Raw genomic sequence first — 6,666 nt, 5'->3', positions numbered from 1 at the left:
ACGATCAAGCCCATAGAAAATGAGTTTGTCACGACTCCAACTGGCTACGATCAAGCCCACAGCAAATGAGTCCGTCATGACTCCAACTGGCTACGATCAAGCCCAAAACCGATCTGAAGTATGAACAGTCCAGATCATTTGTACTGATGGTGAATCTCAACATTCCCACTATACGGATGAGTTCCAAATGATCCAAATAGTTTATCAACACTATTTGATCATCGTAGTTGAACTCCAACTGGCATAGATCTAGCCCAACATGATCTACAACTGATGGACGGTTCAGATCGAAAGTACCGATGGCGAATCTCAATATTCCCACCGTAAGGATGAGTCTGAGATGATCCAAATAGTTTGTCACCACTATTTGATCATCGCGATGGAACTCCAACTGGCGTAGATCTAGCCCAAAATGATCTGCAACACGTGGACGGTTCAGATTGAATGTACCGGTGGTAAATCTCAACATTCTAATTGTACGGATGAGTCCGGAATGATCCAAATAGTTAGAAACCACTATTTGATCGTTGAAATCGGACTCCGAATGGCTTAGATCTAGCTCAAAATCGATCTGCAACTTTTGGACCGTTCAGATAAGACTTCTGCTACAGTAGCGCATGGGAGCGCGTGCCTGAGCGTGGGGGCGCTTGGGAGAGTGTATCACACGCGTCTTCTTCCTCCAGACACGAGTGGGGGCGCGTGTCTCCCACTCGTCTTCTTCCTCTGACGCGATTTAGGCGCGTCTGTGCACTCTCCAACTTCTAGGGGCGCGTATGGGCTCCTCCGGCATCCGTTTTTGATGCCGTTTCGGGCAACGGATTCGTCTTGATGCGAGGAACATTACTGTATGGTCAAAAGTTGATTTTGATCAACTTGATTTTTCTGGAAAGTACGAAACCAAAGCTCTGATACCAATTGTTATGCATCCGGCTTGTCCAAAAATTCACACAAGACGATATTTAAGTGGTTCAGCAAATTGCCTACGTCCACTGGAGCCTCTTTTATAGAATTTTTACGAGATTTACAAATAAATCTACAAAATTCTATCTCTCTCTCACGTTCCTCTTTCTTTTTCTTTTCTCTTCTCCCCACTGCCTTTGATCTCTCACCGCAGTGAGGATGAATTTTCTGCATACTTAAGCTCTCCTATTTATAGGAGAGCAGGCCACTACGTTGCAGCAATCTGCTGCATGATGCTTGGGAAGGTGCCTAACAAAACAAAAGCACTAAACGGTGCCTAACATGCCAAATTTGAGAACGGTGCATGTGCATCAACTATACACCACCTGCACTCACACTTGGGTTGACTCAACAATAACATAATTCCCATATATATATATATATATATCTATATTTACACCATTCAGGAATGTTCCAATATTCAGTCTGATCTACATCATGTGTACTTGGGAAATTAAGGGAACTTCCATTTCAGACGTGGTAGCACTTAAATTTACACTTGTTACTATTATATCATAGATGTTTGACCGACACAACATTAAAATCGGGGATATTGCAGGATTTCGTTCGTCTACATGCAGTGTTCTATACTAATTTCAACCTTTGTGGAATTTAACTAATGCAGGAAGTCTTGTTGCAAGTACTTGTAATAATGGTTTTAATAGGGATCAATATCTACATCAGAGTATTTGCTAAAAGAATCTTCCATTTCAGTTGCAGCACTCGATTGTTTTTAGTATAATAGATGTACGTATGTTTGACTGAAACTACATCAAAATCGGAAATGGCGAAACAGATCATGACTTGCAGACTTTCCTTATTCTACAGGCAGTGTTCTACAATAATTACAAACTTTGTGGAACACACTATTTTGACAAATGGAAGTCTACGGTTGGACATCGAGTATGTCATCGTCTTAGTGGCATTCTTTCAGTGAATATTGCCAGCTGCTGCACTCTTGAGTAATGTTTGAAGATTCTTGATGCTTTTTCTCGATGATTCCTTCTATATAGACTGGTTTGTTATAAAGTTATATACTCTCCATCTGTCAAATTTAGACACGACTACATGTTGCTGTCATTGTGGACTTTTGTAAGCTATTGATAGAACTTAAACAGTTCCATGTAGTTACTAAAACATTATTATCAGATGATTTCCAGTTCTGTTCTTTCCTGTTTAAAGCCAAAGATAAAGATACTGAAGGTACATAAAGGCATCCATTCTCTATATATTAATACACAATATAAAGGTGGTATATTCCATCAAGGTTAGTGGAAAAATCCATCTAAAGTAATGTATCTTTGCCAAACAATGACACTTTACATCACCATCTTCTTCTACCTAATACCTGCAACCCCAAAAGTGAGTTTAACTCAATGAGCAAGTTTCATTATATATGTTTCTTAATAATTTCCACAACCCAATGAAATTTATAAGAAACTTACTTTTTGTATTCTAGTCAAGACAGTGGAGAAAGTGATGGCCCTAATATTTTGAGAACAATAAGAAAATTAAGAAAATGATTAAATCGAAATAAGGCACAGTACAAGGGGGGAAAGAATGAAAGGATTGTGGTAATTGTAATACATAATCCATAGCTAGATTAGTGGAACCAGAAAACCTTTTCCAAAAGGAGTACAAAACAGATGTCATGAACCAACAAAGGCAGAAAACAGAATCTGGCCACTGCTTAAACGAAGAAAATAACAGACACAGAATTAATTGTATGCAAAATAAGTTAAATCATTTTGTTGTTCACGGGTTATTAATGATGTCAGGAATCCTGAGTATGTGTTTTTCTCCCTGTATATAACATATTGACTAGCAAATAAATGTTGCCAAATTCTTATTATAGGGAGTGTTTTGGTGACCGACTGGCCGGGCATGAAGGATTGATACTAGAGTAACAGAGTTGAAGCACTTTCATCCTAGATTCCTTGCATGCATGCCTAAATATATATTGGGTAAGCTTTGGTGGATCTGTTAATGAAATTGTTTTCTTGTTAGGAGAGACGGATTCAACGAGATCCTATGAGTCTATATTCTTGGCGCCTTGAGCATGGAAATGTGAAAGAATTTGAGGTTCTCCCGTACTTACAAAACTAAGTCTTTTGGTCAATATTATCGTTGATCTATGGCCAGAAAAGGTAGGTAAAGCTGGTGAACAGTCTACGAAAGAACAGTACTGTACATTAATTAGGCAGTTAGGAATTTCAATAGTTAAGGAACTTATAGCAAATGTGATGAGCAAAATGAACACGCGCGTTTGGAAAGGCCAACATGCATGCATGGCTAGCTGCTGATCGGGCTAGCCGGCCAAGGCTCGGCAGTATCTTAAAGGAGCAAGCCGTTACATGCATGGCCTGCAACTGCGCGCAACCTTATTTCTTCTCCCACTAAATCACCATTTTGAAAAATTTCTTAGATAGTTCGGGAATACGGTTGACGTGATCATATTCTCATTTTATGATAATAGGATGACATAATGGATATAACTTTGATCATGTGGATCATCCAAGAGAATTAAAAAGTAAGAGAATTTTGTTTCGAGTAGAGATGATCAATATCAAAGCTTGCAAAGCCAAATGTTCTTTCTTAAATGCCACAAGTTAGGGAGAGAGATGTTTGTAGGTCATGATCAAGAGAACAATATGCATTATAAGAAAAATGAGCATTTGTGACGAGTTATTACGATAAAAATGATTATTTGTGGCAATAATAGACTCATTTTGATATATATATATATATATAGGAAATAACCGACAACAAATAAGTAATTTTTTTGTAGTGAGTATTAGAGTTAATTCGTAGTGACAGTTAGAGTTAGAAAGTATATATGTTTGGGCATGCAGTGGAGTTTTTTCCTAGCTATTTATGGAGAAATGGTTGGTGAGAGAGGAATTAGTTGGGTTGGGTACTTTCCCTCACTTGTTAAGGAAGCAATTTTCTAATTTCTTTCTCCTAATTTGCAGAATGTTAGGCCAACGGTCAAAAGAAGACTCATGGTTGTCCCCACTGATCAACGTTAATGCAAAACTGCATGTCGTCTTAATAATTAGGCCGGGACGATTAGATTCTGGGGTTTGACATTTGTGAGATTGCACTTTTCATGAGGTTCGTTGTCCACGTGTTGTTGAAGAAATTAACAACAATTGGCGAGATCAGTCAAATAAATCTCAACCTTTAACCACTCTTAACTTCCAACGAGATCAAGAAAAAACCTTTGAACCTGTCTCATGTTCGTCCTATAATATTATAGCATAGAACGTTTTATTTTTTGTTTTAATTTTAATTTTAATTTTTTTGCGTAACACCATCAATATTTGTGTTGAGGTAGCATAGTTAATAAATTTTTAACGATTTGATAATGAAAAATGATATTTGTAGTCATGAAATACACAAGTATCGTCGTGCATTCATTTTGAAAAAAGTGAATAAGTATGCATGAGATTAATATAAGAAAATTAATTTTTTAATAGTAGATCTCACTTATTTTTCAAAGGAGTGCGCGACGCTTGTATAACTCATGACTGTATTTAACATTACAGTTGAATAATAGCTAGAAGGATAAAAATATTTGCAGTTGAAACTGCTAATTAGAGTACCAAAAAGTATTGCAAAACTCAACAATCAGCACCAAATTGACATTGTTTGATATATATATATATATATGATGCATTAGATTTTAAAATTATTTTTTATTGTAAAATAAAATATTTAATGTATTATATAAAATTATGTCAGCTTATGAGTTTAATTTTGTGAATTTTTTGTGTGGCTTTAGCAGTACTTTTCAATTTATAAAGACTATATAATTTAACTTTGTTTATATTTTGCCCGAGCTGATAAATTGATCTTGACCAGGAATATTTGTAGTACCTATAAGCTTTTACTTTTAATATATATAATTAATTAGTGTGATCTTTAGTACTCTAGCTCATGTTCCGCGATCCCCCACAGATGACGCTGAATCCAAATTTGATGAGGTTGTAATTTCAGTTGCATACGATGAGTCAAATCAAAAAAGTAATTTCAATTGAAAGAAGAATTTGGATTTGAAATCTAGCTACTATGATTTCGAATTTAGGATCTTGAAAAGTTGAAAAAGTTTGTTTGGTACATTTATACAAATCCAAATAAATTTTAATATATGATTCAATGCAAAGGGTTTAAATTTTAAAGACCCAAATTTAAGTCCTCTTCTCTAAAGTTATCCATCGAAACACATCATTAGCATATGACTAAACCTTAAAAAGTTTATGGCTAAATCCTCCGGTTCGCCCAATAATCCACCAACCCTGGGTGCAGGTGAGGGCCACCGGGGGGGGGGGGGGGGGGGGGGGGGGGGTTACCCACGCACCATGAATTTCACCCGCCCGCCAATATAATATTAAAAACAAAAAGCCTAGCTATAAATGCCCATATTTTTCTATCTCTTTTATCCTCTACTTTCTCTTCCTTTCATGGTTCACTATTCTCTCTTCTATCTCATTTCTCTTCTCCTACTATTTTCTTCTTCTTTTTTTCCCCTCTCGTCCCTCTTCTTCTTTTCCACCCACGACCAAGCCGCAACCTACGACAATATGACCACTTGATTGGCCATGCATGGGTCTCTATGATTCAAGACTATAACTACTGCCGTGGATCTCTAAGCTAAAGACCCACGATTGCAATTGTGGGTCTACGAGCTTTATGACCTACGATCGTGATCATGGGTTTGAGTTTTATGACCCACAGCTGAGACTATGGCCGCTTGTGGGGTTAATTATGAGCCACCGTCATGGTCGTGATTGTGGATCTATGTTTTAGATCTATGCACAGATGTGAGATTGTTGGTTTTGAGCAAATTTTTTGATGTATTTATGATTTTGTGCAACTTTTTTTTTTTTTTTTTTTTATTATTTGTGAAAAATGTATTGTTGGAAGGGGTGGCTGGACAGTGATGGTGTCAATCCAATTGTTCGGCAAGCATGTACAGATAGTCAAAGACATGGGCATGGGGATGGTGTGCGAGATGGGTGGCCATCCACCGACCTAATTTTTAGATCATTAAACTTATATAATTAAAAGGCCCACAGATTATACCTGCACAGATTGACACACAAGTACATTATCTGAGATAATTAACGAGAGGCTTTTTCGTAGTCCATTAAGTTCGATTTGGATACAAAAGTCCTCACTATTCATCTAAACTCATTTCATCTAATCATTATAACTCTTTCAAATTCTTACATAAAATATAATAAACAATTCAACTTTTTCAAATATCAAAACAATAATAATATTAAAATATAATATTGCAACAATATTTATTTAATTTTTAACTTTAATCTCAACTCATTATTCAAACTTCTTTTAATTTGCAGTATATTTTCTTGATCAAAGGGGTCCTTCGGTAGAGAAATAAAGGGACTTCTTAAAACTCTTAAACGCAAGATCATCATACTCTTATATATGCAGACAACCACACTCAAACCAGAGAAATTAGGAAAAACTATTAGAATTGAGGTCTCTATGCATGAAATATATATATAATGGATATAGTATTTATTTAATGTAAAACATGGATTGCTACAAAAGTGACTGTATGTAGCAGAACTCATATATAATATTTATTTAATGTAAAACATGGATTGCTATAAAAATGACTGTATATAACAGAACTCATACACACACACACATATATGTGCATCTTAATTAAGAGAT

This window comes from Carya illinoinensis, chromosome 16, assembly GCF_018687715.1.
Source record: "Carya illinoinensis cultivar Pawnee chromosome 16, C.illinoinensisPawnee_v1, whole genome shotgun sequence".
Lineage (NCBI taxonomy): Eukaryota > Viridiplantae > Streptophyta > Magnoliopsida > Fagales > Juglandaceae > Carya > Carya illinoinensis.
Note: the sequence above shows the minus strand (reverse complement) of the source record.